A 20,362-nucleotide genomic window follows, 5' to 3' on the forward strand; every position below is an offset into this window, starting at 1 on the left:
CCCATTCTTGCTTAATTCATTGTGCAGTGGGTTTTTTCCTTGTGCCATAGAACTACGGCTCCTTGCCTATTTTAGCATTCCATTATAATTATATTTACCCATTATAATTTTGATGTCATTTTTGGGCGCATTGTCATATACTATCTCCAGCGGTTGGTAGAAGCTTTCCTTTGTATGTTGTTCTTGTTCTTCTGTTGGGCAGTGAGTGTTTATCATTGTTAGGTTGAAGCAGTGGGTGCAAATTCTTAACTTGCATATCCTTTCACTGACTGCCTGGAAGTCTATAATTTTTTACTTAAAAGCATTATCCACCACAAATACAACTTCACATTATTTGCTTCTTTGTTCCTTCACATTATATAGAATTGTAGAAGAGCAGTAATCATGACCTTATATCTTTTTAGTTCTTACAGAAGTGCGGTTTGAGCTCCTGGTTTATTTAGTGTCCTCAAATTCCAGTTTCCAAATATATAGTCCATGTTTTGTAGCTGAGTCATTTCCGAAAGTTCCGTCTTGTATTCGTAACAGTGTGTTTTTCCGGAAGGGGTTGTCAGCCCACTGCCCGACCTTCCTCCTTTACCCGGGCTTAGGACCGGCAGTGGTAACTCCTGAGCTACTCGATCCACCCATTTGTCACCACAGGCGAAGTAACTAGGCTTAATTAGCTTAGTTAATTTCTTTAATTTAATTTGTATTTTCGAGAAGAGTAGATTATGATTTGCTTTTATAACAGCGCTGGGATAAGTTTTTTATCTTTAATATTGTTTCGAAATCGGTGATTTATTAAGATGTAATCTATTTGGTTCCGTACTCTTCTACCGTGTCTACCTTGAGGGGATTTCCACGAATATAGGTGACGAAGTCATTTTTCTTGGCAAAATTTCATAATTGATCAACTGAGTTGTTTGACGAAATCCAAAAGAACCAGTGGAAGAAAAATGATATACTGGAAATCAATCTCGATGATCCTTTTGTAAGTTTTTTTCCTATCTTTTCATAAATTTTATGGGTATTATTCAAAGATTTTAATTTATTTTTACATTTTTAAAATATTGTTTTAGTTGTATTTACATGTCATAAATATTTTAACAATATTTTACAATATATTTAAATTTATATTTATATTATTTTATGAGCACAATTTAAGTTTATTGTTTGATAGTCTCGATTTGAAAATAAGCAGTAAAACGCAAACTACCAATTTAGAAAAATCCGCATATCTAAATTAAATTCCAAAATGCAAACGACAAATAACGATATTGCTAGCCTTTGTTTCACTCTACCAGAATTTTCAACTGGAGATAATCTTTTTACCTTTATTAAGGCAGTAGATAATCTAATTGCTTTCCTAGGTAATCAAGACCTTAGTTACCCCCAAGAATTTAATCTTAATGCATACATTGTATCTCGTATTAAAGAAGACCGAGAAACTTTTTAAACAAAGTATTCTAATAAAACAAATTATACAGATATCCGTCCAGCCTTATTAACAAAAAACGGAGATAGACTTTCTGAAGATATTCTAGTATCAACAACTGTTTAAAAACATAATGAATCGTATGATTAATATAATCATAGAATCTCCACTAATTTAAACGATTGGTTTAGCATTTAAAACAATAACCCTGCAACAGAGATTTTCAAAATCCTTTATTTAAAAAACATTGCTCTAAAGACATTTTGCAGAGCTTACAATTAACATAACATTAACATAAGAGTCAGCAACAATACATAAACTTCTTGAAAAACAAACACTACAAAAAGTTCTCAATGACAAACAAAACGTATCATTCAAGCTTACTTTCACATAACCACAAATCTACAAATTAATAGCAACCTTTTGTGAGGCCCCTTTTCCGCATAACTGACCAAATTTTCATTTTTCTAGTCAACAAAATTTTATTTCTCATGAGAATAATCAGCAAAATAATTGCTAAAGAAATATTCCTCAAGGACGTAGTTCCCAAGAAATTTTCAGCATAGACTAAACAGATAAAAAAATCTCCGAAATTAACAAAATTATTCCTCTGTTTTGGGTGATGTCCAAACCATGTCAACTAGAAATCACCAACCTATGACAGTTACTACTATCATAAGTAGACTTCGGCAAATATGCAAATAAAAATGTAGAAAATATGCGCATAAATATGCACGTGTTTACCCGAAAATATGCAAATATTTTACAAAATATGCATACAAATAAATAAAAAAATCGTAAAATAGTAACAATTTTATTTAAAAAAAAAAGTGTACATAACTAAATATTTCCTACTATTCATTAAGATTTACATTTATTTTAAGTAACTACATCATTTTTAAGTATGAATAAACTTATTTAGAATTATGGTAACAATAAATAACCAAGTGGTGTTCAAAATTTTCTAACAAAAACTTGTGGCTTCTGTCTGAGTACATATATTTATATATGGAAAAACTTCGTTCAACATCAACTGATGTAACGGGAGCATTTTTCAAACTAACCAAAACATTTGGTTCTAAATTAATTGTTTCCGAAATATTTCCAGCTAGAACACTGACTACTTCAGAAAGAATATGGTAACCTTTATTTTTTTCCATAGTAGCTTCAAATTTTTTTAAAATATCTTTTCCAATATTACCTCTAACGTTCCGACAACATGACGCAAATTCTTTTATTAATGCTGTACTTTCGAACAATGACAGTTTTGGTGATTCTAACTGAGTAATTGTTTTTTGAACAAAACTAAAATTTGATTTTATAAATGAAAGTTCTTGTTGAAGCAAGTTACTCTGAAAAGTTTGTTTAGAATCCAAAAGAGATTGGGAACTTTCATCTGTTAACGTATCAATTATGTTCTTTATTTTAACAAAATGATCTGCATAAAAATTAGCTGCTTCTAACCATGTTCCCCATCGCGTTAAAATAGGTTGTGGTGGAAGAGGAATGTTAGGTAGCATTTCTTTATAAAGTTGAATTCTTATAGGAGATTTAAGAAATACTTTTTTGACACTGGATATCATGGTATTTACAAGAGGAAACTTTTTTCGTATTTCCTCTGCAACTCTGTTTAATCCATGCGCTACACAAGTAACATGTATTAAATCTGGGAAAAATATTTTTAAATTTTGTCCTGCTTTCACCATATAAGGAGCAGCATCCGATAAAATAAGCAGTAATTTATTAGAAGGAATAGTTGTCGGAAGAAAAAAAGTTGCTAATGTTTCTTGTATAAAACGCGAAATTGTTAAAGCATTTGTTTTCTCAAGTTGCTGGCATGAAATAAGATGAGATTTTGGTAAGGTATCTTCTTTAAGAACACCAATTAATAAATGAGCAATATACTTTCCTGAGGAATCAGTGGTTTCGTCTACAGATATGTAAAAATAATTATCTGCAATTTCTTCCTTAATATTAATTAACACCGACGAGTATAGCCCGTTCACATTATTTCTTCTTAGAGACCGATCACTTGGAACATTAAGTTTGCAATATTTTTTTAGAAACGAACTAAAATTTACATTTGCTAATTTTGAAAGCGGTATGTTTGCAGACACTAATGCGCGACACAAGTCTTCATTAAAAGTTTCTTGCTCATCTAATTTTTTTGAAGTAGATTGGAAACATTTAGCCATTGAAGTTTGATGTTTTCCTCCTATTTTTCCTTTTTTTGCAATGTGTGAAGCAGTTCTCACATGTTGGTCTATCTGAAATTTCTTCTCACATGCTATCTATAAATAAAAATAAAAACCTTTATTTTAACCCAACCTTTAAAATATAAAAATATACAAGGTGTTTTTGGTTAATCAAATAACTGGTTTGGAAAAAAAACACTCGCTAAGTGTTTTAAATGCAGTATTAATCCACAAATTAGTTTTTGTTACTAACCATTAGTACATCATATAACTTATTTTAAAATTCAACAAAAGTTTTTTTTTTGTTAATTCAATTACAATAAAAATAATTGTGTTTTAGAATAGCTGACTTCATAAAAAAAAGTAAAGGTGAAAAATGTTTCTAAATACACACCATTGTATTGTACCATGGACAATTTTTTCTCACTAAAGGAAGCTATTTTTCATTTAAAAACAACCTACGAGTACTAAATTTCAAGTAAATACGTTTATTGGTTTTAAAGTTATTGTTGTTATTAACTAAAAGAATTTAATTTTTTTTTAATTTTAACACCCTGTATCTCGAAAAGTAAATAAGTTTGACCCCTCATTAACTATATCGTTTTGTTCAATTTTTCGAGAAGTATCTACAGTCAAACGTTGTAAGTGTCATTTGGAAACACCCTGTATGTATGAAATATTAGATATTTAATAGAAAATATTAGATACTTACAATTTTGCCACAGACTGAACAGTAGATTTTTCCCATATCCATAGACAGCTCTTTATAAGGTTTAATCCAAGTTGAAGCACTGGTTGTTTTAGGGATTATAAAATCACAATCTTCCTTTTTGTTACGCACAACGAGTGTTTACGCTTTGAATATCAAAACAAAAATGATTTACAAATCTGAGCATCAAATTAGAAATGTTTAGGTACCTAATTCAATAAACTGGGAGATTTTGGAAAATCTCTAAATTAGGAAGAAAGCTATTAGCCGTTTACCTGCTGTTAAGATACAATAAATTGTAGATAGATTTGGGGATTAGATCATAAAATGCAAATGAGCGAACCCTTAGCGATTATCCAATAACTGAATGCCTCAGTGACCGAGACTTTCTAAGAATGTTGAGGGCTACTTAAATTGATCTTCTTTGAAATTGTAAATGTTTTGTACCTGTAGAGATTACGTACTTAGATCATTTCTTGATTAAAATGACTACAAAATTTTATACAAGAATTGAAATAAATTGGTATGTTTAAAAATTTTCAAATACAGTATAAAAATCTGAACTTTTATGCACTTTATGCAAACTTTTATACAAATATGCCAAAATATGAAATATTTGCATAAAATATGCACAATATGCAAAATATGCAATATGCATATTTGCCGAAGTCTAATCATAAGCAATAAAATATGATACAATAAAAATGATATTGGTAATTTTGAATTTGAACAAGAATCAGATTCGCTTGATGAATACCACTAGAAGAACATCCACCTTCTGTATAAATAAAAAAAAAAATAAAAAAACTGTTTCTGTCTACCTTATTTTATTACCACCTAAAGAGACGACTCAAAGTTTTGATAGTTTCTGGAGGATCCGACACTATAATTTCTCCTATAGCTCTCAAATATTTCGACCAATCGCTCATATAATATATGGAAAACTCTTTCTTCTACCTTTTATGAAAGTTACGACAAAATTCCATTTAAAAATCAAAACCGCTTTATTTAGTGAATACAGAAGTTTGAATATTTTTGACGATCGTATAGCAAATTGGAGCAATGATTTTATTAGGAAGTACAGAGATTTGGTGCCATATTAAATTTAAATACGTGAACCCTGACCCTTAATGAACCCAGCATCAAAATACATTTTGAAACCTTATAGTGCAAAATTCCAGTCAATGTGATCGACGGTGATGTTGTCATGTTGTCATGTTGTCTACTCTCAGATTACATATTTTAACACTACCGCAATCTATATATACCACTGAGCATGGTTTAATTTATAATGTATGATTACCTTTGTAACATTACAATGGCCGTGGTTGGGAAGAAATGGAACAGATGTCATGTCCCACGTTGGGATGGCACCATTTATGTGTGTCACAAAAAATGAAGAGAGTGTTTGAGACATACAAAATTAACTCGGTCACATTGCTCAGAATCGCGAGAGATGTGGACGTCGTTCTTTGGACCATTCTTACGAGCACAGAAACAAAAGAAAATTGAAAATAGGAAAAATTGGGGAGATGGTAGCTACTAGAGCTAAATCAGAAATATTAGATAAACAATACAAAGAAAAATAAATAATTTGCCAAAAACGACAGAAAAGAAGTTATAAAAAATTATATGCCAAAAAGGGTGCCACTTAATTATTTTTTGAGGGACAAGGAAAGCTCAAAACCAAAATACATATACAAATAAATTACAATAAACAATAAGCAATATACATATATAGACAAACAAATATTAAATAATCACACCTACCTCGTATGCTCATTCAACAAACCTGTTAACAATCATTTATTTGTGGCCCAAGAGAAAAGAAAATTGTTAGAGAATTTCATCATTATCATAAGCCGTTTTGAGTCCACTGCTGAACATAGGACTGCCGTAAATAATTCCATTGCATCATAATAATAAAAAACTTAGGTTGAAGAAAATTGAATTTCAAATATCAAAATTGGTATACGTAAAAAAATGTGTTTTCTCGGCTTCCAATAAAGCAGTTTTCAAAGCAGTTTTAATCCGACGTAAACGAATAGAGCCATCTAAAAAACGCAATACCAAATGCCAGAGATGCTTCAGTTTTGTTATAAATAAATGCATTTATTTATTATAATAAATTAATAAATAATTAATAATAAATAGTAATAAATAATAAATTAATTAATTTATACTTCAGTCGTCAGAGAATGCAACTGATTCTCTAAAAATCATACGAAAAAACTGAATTTTTCTGAGAATGTTTATTTTTGGTACCCTAAAAAATATGCAAAAAAGTTTACTATTTCTACCCCCAGCTTCCCTCAAAATCAGCCATCCTCGTAGGGGCAAAAACGAAAAAAATTGATTTACCAAGAATCTGTGCGTCGTAGAAAAAAATATTTTAAATAAAAAATGTAGCTGAGACAATTGTGATTGTAAAATAAGCCGTTCTTTCAAAAATGTTGCTTGAAGCAAACGCGGCTACGAGCACAAAATCAATTTTAAATAAAATTTGTATCAATTTGACGGTAAAAATTCGGTGTCTTTTGATCAGAGTGTCCTATCGACAAAAATCAGAAAATGTTTCAAAGGTGAAGAATGCAGCTTTCTTACGAGAATTTTGTATTTTGGTAATAATACCCCTTATCCCGTGGTCTACTAAGTCTGTGGTTAGCTACCCTGAACGACACCTGGGTGTGAAAAGTTTTTTCCCTTCCCTATCCCTGATTGTTCGATTAGATTCGTAATAGTCTTCGTGGAAGAAATATTGCTGGCTAAATGGGCACAGCTCCCAAAAGCCAAAAAAAGATAAAAAATTGTCTTTAAAAGAAATATCTTAAAAAAGATATATGAACTGATTAAAAAAATGGGATATGGTGATCTAGATACAACAATTCAAGTTGTATAACAATAAAATGTTCGGAAAAACACCTCAAAGGCATGGGTAATAAACTGCCGGCAGAAGATCAAATGGGAGGCTTTGGAAAATATGAGAGAGTGAAGGTGGTGTATTCTGTGAGTGAAGTGACAGAAACGCATGAAATTTGATAAACGTTAGAACTTAGACGGGAGGTCCTAAATATTTAAGGCAGAAATTACAGAAGTACAAAGCTACATTTGGTAAAAAAAGAGGTGTTTAAAAAAGAAGCAAAACTAAATTTGATATTTGATGCATCTATGGCCGCTCCACACATGGGATCCAACGTTGGAGCAAAACGTTGTAGCCACCGTTGGGTCAACTGTGTTCCCACGTTCGTTGAGGCATCCACACATTGGGTTGAGTATTGGAACAACATCAGTCTGTACCCTCTAGAGCCAACGTTAACATGTTCGACATGGAAATTGCAGCGGCTGCGACTGTCGTGATAATGAGTGCATATGATTATATTTTGCTACAAAAAAAGCGAATTTTAGGTCATTTTGTCTACAGCGTTACTTAAAGCTACTAGATCTTTAGAGATGCCATATTTGGCAACTGCAGACTGAATATATAAGTGTAAACCTGACTTCGAGGCTCTGAATTCCATTTATTCTTTCATTAACTTAATTCCCAAATGTTTTAGCCTTCTATTTTGGCTATATTCTGCATCAAACGTGACTTTTTTCCACAGTCGATATATAGAAGTACATATTTTAAAAGTTACATGACCATACGACGGTGGTCTATTAGGACAAAATGATCTATATTTCAAAATTAAAAGCATATACTTTTGTAAAATATTTAGATAAGTACATTTTTTGTGCATGAAAAGTACTGAAAAAACCAGATATGTATATTATTTATTTATGTAAGAAATAGCCTTTTAAGCATAAACCCAGTTCTGATAGACCACCGACAAGTATCGGAGTGTTAATTCTAAACAACTCAACGGAGGTGACTGAGGTGGTCGAAGATCGATTTTTACATGTTGTAAATTTGATTTTTAATGCCGTCATGGAATGGAAATTTTCTTCGATAAAGTAATTTTTATTTTCTAAAAAGAATACAGTGTAAAATGGCAGCACAAGTGTTTTAAAAGAAAACAGAACACGAGGACTCTTTTATAAACTGTGGCTTGTCATTGGTTTATTTTCTTTTGCTTTGATAGATTGTGCAAAATTAGGTTCCTAATTTTATACAGGATGCGAATATTACGAGCCAACAACTGAATTATGCGCAAATAGCATAATTATACGCCGATTGGAACACTGCTGTAGCGCCAATGTGTGGCCGGCATCAACGGCAACACCAATATTGGCGCCAATCCCTTTGGTGTGTACGCAAAAACCGACAGTCCACGGAAAACTCCCAACGTTGGAGCAAGCCATAAAAACGTTGGCGCCTACATTGGCCCCAATACAGTTTTATCGGTACAGACATTGGACGAACGCTGTTGGGGCCAACGTTAGCCCCTATGTGTGGAGCCGGCGTAATGCCGGCTTTACACATGGGATCCAACGTTGGCGCCAACATTGGAGCCAACGTTGGGTTAACTGTGTTCCCACGTTCAGTGAAGCATCCACACATTGGGTTAAGTATTGGGGCGATATCAGTCTGTTCCCTCTAGGGCCAACGTCAACATGTCCGACATCGAAATTGCAGCGTCTGCTACTGTCGTGATAATGAGTGCAAATGATTATAGTTTGCTACAAAAAGGCGAATTTTACGTCATTTTGTCTACAGCGTAACTTAAAGCTACTAGATCTTTGGAGATGCCGTATATGGAAACGTCAGACTGAATATATGAGTGTAAACCTGACGTCGAGGCTTTGAATCCCATTTATTCTTTTATTAACTCAATTCCCAAATTTCTTAACCTTTTATTTTGGCTATATTCTGCATCAAACATGACTAATCCACAGCCGATACATATTTTAAAAGTTACATGACCACACGACGGCGGTCTATTAGGACAAAATGATATATATTTCAAAATTAAAAGCATATACTTTTGTAAGATACGTAGATAAGTACATTTTTTGGGTGTCTGACTGAAAAAAACAAATATGTATATTATTTTTTTCATCTAAGAAATAGCCTTTTGAGCATTAATCCGTTCTGATAGATTACCGACGTGCATCGGAGTGTTCATCCTAAACAACTCAAAGGAAGTGGATCAGGTGGCCGAAGATCTATTTTAACATGTTGTAAATTTGTTTTTTAATGCCGTCATGGAATGGAAATTTTCTTCGATAAAGTAATTTTTATTTTCTAAGAAGAATGGTGTGTAAAATGGCAGCACAAGTGTTTTAAAAGAAAAAAGGAGACGAGGACTATTTTTATAAACTGTGGCTTGTCATTGGTTTATTTTCTTTTGCTTTGCTAGATTGTATAAAAGTGGGTAACTAATTTTCTGCAGGATGCAAAAATTACGCACCAACAACTAAATTATGTGCAAATGGCATAATTATACGCCGATTGGAACACTGCTGTAGCGCCAATGTGTGGTTGGCATCACCAGTATTGGCGCCAATCCCTTTGATGTGTATGCATAAACCGACAGTCCACGTACAACTCCCAACGTTGGAGCAAGTCATAAAAACGTTGGCACCAACACAGTTTTATCGGTACCACAGTTTAACCACTTATACTATGTCGGTACGCACATTGGACGAACGCTATTGGGGCCAACGTTCTCCCCCATGTGTGGAGCCGGCGTAAGAGTTTTTGTTTGTTTGTCCATAAAATAATGTTAAAGATTTCAATCGTAAACACATATTTTAAATGTAAATAAATAAATAATTTTAACATCTAACAAGTTTAATATTTTAAATAGTAGAATTATAATGTTATGAATAATTTGAAATTTAAACCATCAACGTTATCATAAAATATTCGATCTATTCAAGGACACACAATAATTGTGAAAATAAGCGTTCCTAATTATTATTGATGTGTACGGTTTCTGCATCAGTTTAACGAGTTTTGTTGTTAGGCAAAAAATTTATTTGTATTTTTGAATTGATGTAAAATAATTCTTCTGCTCGCACCACCTTTAGGTTATTGATAAAATTGAAGATCATTATAGCAATTTGTATGTTGAAAGCTACACGAAATAGATCTACTGTTCTAGACCCGGCATGTTACAATGCCTAATAGGGAACGTTCTATGGATATACAGTATGTTGCAAAGCTATGGAATAAATTCATTATTTCAGAAACAGACGACTTTTAAAAAAAAAATTTGAAATACGTCAATTTTAATTTTTGAATGGCCATCAATTGCTTTTATATGTGTTGGACATTATGTATCAGTGTTGGCTGTAATCTACGATTTTTGTAAATACAAACCGAGTTCACGGGATACCTCATTTGAAAGGTCTTCTAATCGCCTTTGCAAAAATGCAATAATTTGAATATTTATTTCTACGGGGTTACCCAAAACTGTTGGCTTATTAATAGAATTACCTTATTACAAATTTTTAGTAAAATACAATCAAATTTTAACAAATGTTGAAATTAATGCAATGAGAATAACGGCAGTAAATTATTTCTTAATGTTTTCGACAACTTCAGGAGTTATTTGTACAATTTTCGTTCTGATACATTCCTTCAACTCTTCTACATTATTTGGTTGTTTTTAATACACTTTGCTCTTTAAATATCCCCATAAAAAAGTGTAACGGAGTCAAATCTGACGACCTAGAATACAAATATGCCTTATTGTCACTGAAAATTATACAATTTTATAGACAAAGCTTACAAAAAGTAAAAAAAAAATAACAATAACATTTTAAAATTTACTAAAATTACATAAATCGTCAGAATCACAAAATAAAAAATAATAAAATTTACAATCCATTGCAAAATTTAAATAAATTGCTAATTTGCATAATGAAACCTTACGAACTAAATATATATATATAGTTTTCTTTACTGACTCAGTGGACGCGATCGGTAAATACACATCAATGTCTGGTGTGTAGTCATGATTAGGTCTTGCTGAAGAAACATGTAGGTGTTTATGGATTAAGCAAACAGTTCCTAGAATATATAAAAAGGAAAGAGTTAAAATCCCGTCATTTTTGAAGTAGCTTCTGCAATGTTTTATTCTACTGAGGCCAAAAAGATACCGTATTGCTCCTTTTTTGTAATTTATACATAACATCAGATTGGGCAGCTGTACTAGATTTCCAAAAAGAAAGACCATATCAAAGATGAGACTCGAACAAAGAAAAATATATTATTTTGGAAGATGCTCAATTGATTTCCTTCGAAACAGATCTTATTGCATAACAGACTGAGGCTAGTTTTTTACTTAACAAATCAATATGAAGAGATCATTTAAGGTTAATGTCTATAAAAATACCAAGAAGAAATTTTACAGAATCAACGATACTGATCTGGCTGTTATTAAGAAGCAAGGGTTGAAGAGCTCCTTTATAGGATAATGCTAATGTCTTAATCCACGTTAAAAGAGAGTAAATTAGAGTCGGATCAGGTTTTTATTTCAAGTAGATCAGAAGTTATAGTTACATAAAGAGTTACAATATCGGTATCATCAGCAAAAAGAAAAAAATTTTAATCGATTTTTAAGTTAGTACACAATAAAAAGCTTTGGCATAGTCACAAAAACAGTGGCAATGTAAAGATTATTGTTTAGTGCCTAATAGACCTCATGTAGTACATCAAATGTAGCATCACTGGTACATTTATTAGATAAAAAGCCGAACTGACTTTGTGATAAAATGTTGTTTTTAAAAGAAAAGCACATAAGTCGGTCTTTTATAAGTATCTCAATAATTTTGGATAGGACCGGTAGTAAAGCAATAGGTCTATAGTTGCAGACATTCGATTTTTTACCAGCCTTATGAAGAGGAATAATAATGGCTATCTTTATACACTCTGGAAACATATCTTTTTCAAAGAAATTATTAATTAGTGAAACCAGGACTTCCAACTTATTTTTTGGGAGATTTAAGAAAATTTGCTTTTGATACTATTAATTGTTTGGATCAGTTCAGTTTTGTCAGCTGGTCTTATAAAGAATTAATTGGATACGTTTTTTGAATTGGGGAGATAGGAAATAGGATCTTGTTGTTGAAAAATAGTTGATGTTATATTTTTACTCACATTAACGAAGTATTCATTTAGATGTTTGGGGTTTGAAAGAGAGGATGTTGGAGCTGTATGAGTTTTATTTTAAAGATCCTTTATTATGAACCAAGTTTCTTTTGCAACATTTTGGGAGCTTCCCAGACGATTTTAATACTACATTTTTTTAGCTGTTTTGATAAGTTTTAGATAGGTTCCTCTGTACTTGGTGATATATTCAGTGACAAAGACGTTAGTAGTAAATTTCTTGATGTACAGTAGTGAACGCATATTCTTGGCTGATATGCAGATAGCTTTAGTAGTCCAGGGTTATTGTAATAACTTAATTACTTAATTCTAATTAAAGGAAATGCCTTATTGAAAATACAAACAATATCTTGATATCTTGGTAGCCATTCGATAGATCCCTTCTAGCTATCCAGCTACCTGGAAAAACGTTATTTAAATAATTTCGTACCTTCTTCTTTTCTTTCCTCTTAATAAGCAATTCTGCTTATTCATTGACGGATTAATACCTCTATGGAAGGTTGTCACTCCATCTTTTGAGCAGTCGTCAGATACTTCTTCTGCCGATTGGTGACTTATCTCTTGCTATTTTGACGACACGGGTCTCCTCCATTCTGCTTATGTGGTTATTCCATTCTTTTTTTCTATTTTGTGTCCATTCATTTATACACTGTACGTTACATTTTCTTCTTATGTCTTCACTTCTCTTTCGATCTCTTAGCGTATTTCCTGTAATTCTTTTCAGTACTCTCATATCTGCCGTTTCCAGTAGCCTTTGCGTTGTGGTTATGTCGGATGTCGTTATTGGTCTTACACTGGCTTTATAAATTCTTATTCTTCTTATTTTTATTAAGGCATTCTTTCAGTCTATTTGCTTTTTGTACTTGATCTCTCACTTCTTTGTCCAGGTCTTCATAGCTAGACAGTGTAATTTCCGGGTATTTTATTTACATTACTTGTTCAATACTGATGCCATCAACTTCTATTTTACATGATTCTCATATTAAATTCTTTTGCTTATATTTACATCTGTGGACCAGTCTTTGCAGACTATCTTCATCATGGGCTATCAATATTGCGTCGTCTGCGTAACAGAGTATTTTTATTTCCTTGTTTCCCATTCTGTATCCTCTGTCTTTGTTACCGCTTTTGATGATCTTATCCATGATAAAATTGTAGAGTATGGGGCTCAATGAATTCCCTTGTCTTATTCCGCTTCCTATTTCTATAGGTTCTGTAAGTTTTCCATTTATTCTGACTTACATTTTGTTGTTTTCGATAGTTTTTTATAATATTTAGGGGTACTTCTCTATTATACAGAAGATGGATCACATCTTTGAGTCTTACTCGGTCAAACGCTTTCTTTGGGTAAATTAGACACAGAAATGCTGGTCTATTTTACTCTAGTGATTTCTCAGTAATTTGCTTTATAACAAATATTGCATGTGTACACGATCTTCTACTACAAAAACCCTGTTGTTCATCTGGTAAACTTATCCTCTGATTTATTAGCACTTGTAAAATTATAGTTGTAAGTTTTAGAGTAGTATTTATCAAGTTTATACCCCTGTAGTTTTCTGTCTATTTATCTTCTTTTTTGAATAGTAGAATTAGTTCGCTCGTTCTCCATTCTTCCGGTATTTTATTGTGTTTTATAATTTTATTAATTAATCTTGTTAATTGTTCTGTTAATTCTGCTCTACAATATTTCAATAATTCGTTTAGTATCCCGTCCTTTCCTGCTGCTTTTCTGTTAACAAGGCCTCAAAAAAATGGTCCTATATGATTGTTTATAATGCCAGCCGAAATATTCACCTTCTTAGGATATTGCGTCCTATAATATTCCGTCCGATGTGAATTTTTACTTGTTCAGTATTAATAGGTCTGACGGTTTACGTAAATCGAAAAGTACCTTTTCTATGAAACGCTGATCTGTGATACATCGTTTCATAATATTTTCGCAGAATTCGATTCTTCTGTCAAAGTCATTTTCTAACAAGTTCTGAAACATATGTATTTTCTACGGATGCCACCTTTCCTTTTTTAGGACTTTAACAACAGTTGATTGATGGACATTATTATATAGTGCGACCTGCTTTAAACTAGTATGGAGATTTTCTTCAAACTGCATTACCACGTCCAGTTTCTTGGTATCTGGTATTAATTTTCTACCACTTGCTACCTTGCTAAAAGTATATCGGTTGTTGGCAAAGCTTATATATATATATATATATATATATATATATATATATATATATATATATATATATATATATATATATATAGTGTATCTGCCAAAGTACCAACGGCTTGTATGTTGACAAAAGATGTACAAGCCAACTACTGTACAGTAGGACTGGTGTGAAACAGATGACTTACACAGAAGAAAAAATCTATTTTTTCTTGTATTAATAATTGAAGCAGCGCATTATTTCTATTTAATCAAAATATTGCAATTTTTGTGATTTTATTCTCAATTAATATTCTTCGTTATTTAGTCTGATCAACACAACTTGATTTATCGTGATACATCCATAATACATATGTTTAGACATATATATATATATATAGACATATGTATAGACATAACTACAAAGCGTCGATATTCAGAAGACAACATGGGCTGGATTTCCCCCATACAGAAGCCCGTAAAACATCATCATCATCATCATCATCAACCTGTATGCGTCCACTGCTGAACATAGGTCTACCTCAGCTCTTTCCATATGTCTCTGTCTTGTGCTGCTTGCATCCAGTTATTACTAACACGCTTCAGGTCGTCAGTTTATCTAGTTAGTGGGCGTCATTTGCTCCGTAGTGCTTCTTGTTTTGGTCTCCACTCAACAATACGTTTTGTCCATAGGTTGTCTGATAGCCTATCGACGTGCCCTGCCCAATTCCATTCCATATTTCTTTGTTTGGGATTCGGTCTCTCAGAGACACACCCAACATCTGGCGCTCCAAAGCCCCTGAGTCACGCGAAACTTATTTACTACCTTTTTTGTGAGTGTTAATGTTTCCGCTCTATAAGTGAGTACAAGCAACTCACATTGGTCAAAGATTTTCCTTTCAAACCATGTGGGTAGATCCGATTTAAATACATAGTTTAATTTACCAAACGCTGCCCAGGCTAATCCTATGCGACGTGGGTGCTCACATGTTTCCGTATCAAATATTTTGATTTAGCACAAAATTAGTCATTATTTGCGTCTTTTTCATATTAATCTTTAGTCCAACCTCCAAGGAAGGACGATGTTATCTGCAAATCTCAAATGAGTGAGCTTCTCTCCATTTATATTTATGTTGATACCATGCTCGTTCAGATGTGCCTTTTTCTGAGTATGTTTTAAAAGCGTCGTGGATAGCTTTGGAGAGACGGTGTCTCCTTGCCGTACTCATTGCTGTATACAGAATTTATTTGTTTCTTGTTCAGACTACTGCCACACTAGGTGTGGTATTTTGGTAGATATATTTGATTATGTTAGTGTAGTGATAGTCAATGTTTTTAACATTTTCTGATGGCCTATGGCATCGAATGCTTTCTCGTAGTCCACAAATATCAGTGCCAATGGTTTGTTATATTCTGTAGACTTCTCTATCAGGTTCTTTATCACTAGTAAATGGTCGTTAATGCTGTATCCCGATCTAAATCCAGCTTATTCTTTAGGCTGATAGAATTCTAACTTAGCTTCCTTTTTTTGATAATTGTTGTGAAAAGTTTATATATGTGTAAAAGCAAACTGATAGGATGGTAGTTTTTTGATCTGTTATGTCTCGTTGCTTGTGTAATAAAATAATGAGGGCATGGTTCCATTGAGAAGGAGTTTTTTCCTGGTAGATGCATTCGGTGAATAATTTTATTTCCACCTAGTTTAATCGCTTTTATAACTACTCCGTCATCGCCAGGAGATTTGTTATTTTTCTTTTTTAAAAGTACCGTTTTGATTTCGTATGAAATAATTTCTGGCATTAGTTCTGATCCCTGATTTGTGATTTTGGACAGGTGATGATCTTGCCTTTCATCGGTGCTCTCATACATTTTGCCATAAAAGGATTCGACAACCTTAAGGACTTTGGTTATTTCCGTAGTAATGATTCCAACTTTGTTTTTTATTTTGTACATATTTTTGTTGCCTATGTTTTTCGTATTTTACCTCAAAACTTTTAAACTTTTGTTTTCTTGAATTATTTTAGTTATTTCTTTTGTATTGTTTTCTCTTGCGTCTTTTCGAAAAACATAGCATCTCAATAACCTAATAATTGTATATAGATGTTCTTATTGTGCCGCATTTTTAGTTTATGTAAGTGTTCCTTAAAATTTAGAGTGCGGTCTAGTATTACAGCGAGATATTTTGTGTTTAGATTATGTTTTAGAATAATTCCTTCGCTTTCTATTTTTTCTTTATTTACTTTGGGACTATTTAGATTAATTAAGGTAACTGCTATTTTTGTAGGATTTGGTTGATGGTCACATTTTTTTTAAATATGTATTAATAATAATTAAGTCGCCTTCCAGCTTGGGAATTCTCGATGTTTCTTTCTTGTATACCTAAATATATGTCATCTGCCTAAATAAATTTACATCAGGTTGTAGTGGGAGCGTCTGAAGTATAAATGTTGGACAAGGGTGGGGATAGGACCGACCCTTGAGGTAAGCCATTCTGTAAACTTATGAATTTGTTTGTTTTTCCATTGATGCTAATTTGAAATAATAAGTTCCACTGTATTTGATTTACAAGATTATTAAATTATTGGCTTAATACCATCTGGTACAATTTGAGTATTATGCCTTCTTTCTATACCGTATCGCAAGCGCAAGTAAGATCAATGAAAGCTACTGCCGTTTTGACATTTATTCTTGGATGACATTTTCAATAAATGTTATTAGAAAAAGAACTTGATCCTGCAGTTTCTTCCTGGCATAAATCTAGCTTGTTCTACCGGAATCTTTCCGCTGTGACAGATTGAAAAAGCCTTGCGTATATTATCCTCTCAAAAATCTTATCGCAGACACTTAAAAGGGCGGTTGGTCTTTAACTCTGTAGTAATGAAATGTCTGTCTGGTTTTGGCATTATCTGGCTGAAGAAATTTACGAGCCACTTTTGAGTTTGTGGACCAGTATGTTTTATGAACTCGGGAAATATTTTGTTAACTACTGCAGCTTCTCGGTCTCTATTTGCCTCATGACAGGGTTTGTTATGACTGGGTTTGTGAGACGAGGAATGCGTTTGGATATATCTGCTGAGTTTGGTGATGAAGAGTTAGTTGTCGGGATGTTAGAGCCTGTTTACAGTTTTCTGAGTAGGTTCCAGGCAGTGAAGTTAAGGTTTTAGAGAGTTTCCCTTCACCTGGCAGTTCACCTTCATCGTCATGATACAGGTCTTTACATTCTTCGGTCCAGAATGGAATGTAGGATTTGGTTAAACCGCGTAGAATGTATTTTTAGGAAAGCTAATTATAATTTTGGTAAATCTTTCATAACTTTCTACCTTATTCTCAATATGTCTGATATCATTCTTCGATTGGGCTTGATGCTTATCTCAGTTTCCGCTACAAAAGTTCCATCTAGGCAGAGGAATTGAGTTGAGTTTATAATGGGAATGGTGATAGCTATAGTTGTTATTATTGACCTATCATGCGATTTTAAGAAATTTTCAAGAACTTCTCTGGTGATCTTTTTTGCCATCTAGCGGAAAAAAGGTAGACTTCTGTTTTGCATCGTGCAAAAGTCCAAAATGCTTGAGCTCCACCCATTAAATTACTTGTTTGCCTTGTAGGTTGCATTGGTTATAGCTTTATGCAGTGTGACGACACTTGTAGTTTGGTATATGGCCCTCAAGAAAGTACTTTGAGGGCCATATTTTGTTTGGTGGTTTGTTTATATTAACTATTATGATTTTATCTATTACGGTTGCCAGTACAAAGAGTTCTTCAGATAAGTAAGAGTGTATGGGATTAACATTTTTTATTCTGATCTATATTAGGTAGTAATCCCACATTGTGGGTTATTTAGTAAGGCTACTAATGAAAGTATGTTGTTATTTGCAAGTAGTATGTTGATGTATTCGATCTTGCTTCGACTAATTCTTCAATGTTTATTAGACATACTTGAATTGTTAGTTCAATAGTCAGTTGGTTCTGAGAAGAACCTTATTTTGTTTGTTGCATGGTTGTTTGCAATGTGGTCGCCAGAAGATCTGGAAGACGTTCTGAGGTTCGATGTTGCTGTTTATTCAGTTTACCCAGAAAGCAAAAAAGCTTTACACCCCAACTTTACAATACGAGGATTAATAAATAATAATGGAGAATGGCCTCGTCGATCTAATTTCGAGCTATACAATAAATACAACTAAATAGCTATAGCCATAGATGTAGTTTATCATCATCATCATCCAGCCAATATTTATCACGTCTACGATTTAACATAGGCCTCCCTTAAACTCGTCCATTCTTTACAATTTTGTACTCTTTGTTGCCAATTTTCGGTGATACGCCTGATGTCATCAGCCCAACGTGTAATTTTGCTCGTCCATTGTGAGTCGTGCATTCTCGCCTGCCCAACTGCATTTTTATTCCGCTATGCGTTCCACAACATCAGCATTACTCGTCCTTCTTCGCAGATCTTCGTTTCTTATTCGGTCCCGCAACGTCACTCCCAGCATAGACCGCTCCATTGGTCTCTGTGCCACTTTCATTTTCGAAGCCGTAGTCTTGGTTAGCGTCATAGTTTCCGCCCATAGGTCATGACGGGTAATACGCATTGATCAAATACTTTTCTTTTGATGCTAATTGGTATGTTGGCCCTAAGTGTGTCTCGCAATTTTCCAAAGGTTGCCCACGCAGTAATTCGTCTTTGGATTTCACATGTTTGGTTATCCCTGCTGATTCTTATTCCATGACCCAAATACGTATATTGCTTTACCAGTTCTACCACTTTGTATTCAATAGTTAAATGGTCATTGGGGACCATATTTGTCATACACTTAGTTTTGGTTAAGTTCATTCTGAGGCCCACCTTCGAACATGTAAAGTCAATTCATTTAACATATCTGTGGTTTCTCCTAAATTATCTGTGTTATAAGGACAATGTCATCTGCAAAACAGAGATGATTAAGCCCTTCGCCGTCTATTATTACTTCTCTGTGGTCCCAATTGACCATCTTAAAGGCATACTCTAATGCCGTTATAAATAATTTCGGTGACAATGTATCTCTTTGCCTTATCATACGTTTTATTTTTACTGGTCGGATTTTATCGTGTAACTTTACAGTCATAAGTCATAAGTCTTTACAGATAAGTTCACTATACCTATGGTCAATCCTGCTGTTATTCATTACTTCTATAAGGCTGTCTATTTCGATCGTGTGGAAAGCTTGAATGCTAGATGAAAATCTATGAAAATGAGGACAAGAGGTTTGTTGTATTCTATAGATTTTTCAATAAATGTCTTTACTGTATGGAGGTGATCATTGGTACCATAATTTAAACGGAATCCTGCCTGCTCTCCCGGTTGATAGAAATCTAATTTTTTCTCCAATCTTGGTGTCACTAACCTAGTGAAGAGCTTATATATGTGGTTCAACAGGCAAATAGGTCTATAATTCTCTAGGTCCGTAGTAAAAGGATGGGTATAGCATTGTTTCATTCTTTGGGCACCTTTATTTGCTGCAAACATAGATTAAACAGTTTCCTTAATTTATTTAATAGCATATTTTCGCCATTTACGATAGCTTCTATTACAATTCCATCCTCTCCTGGGGCTTTGTTATTTTTAATTTTCTTAATGCTTGTCGAATCTCATCTACTTTTATCTCTGGCATTAGTTTGGAACCTTGATTCATGATCTTTTTTAAAATGGCTGTTTGTATTCCTGTTTGATTTTCTCATCTACTTCCAAATAATTCCTTGTAAAACTCTTCGACGACCTGTATTACCTCGTCTCTACGTAATATTATTTCGTTTAACTTGTTTCTTAATTTATGAATTTCCCATTCGTTAGCTTTCTACG

The sequence above is a fragment of the Diabrotica undecimpunctata genome, chromosome 2 (genome assembly GCF_040954645.1).
Source record: "Diabrotica undecimpunctata isolate CICGRU chromosome 2, icDiaUnde3, whole genome shotgun sequence".
NCBI classification, from domain to species: Eukaryota; Metazoa; Arthropoda; class Insecta; order Coleoptera; family Chrysomelidae; genus Diabrotica; species Diabrotica undecimpunctata.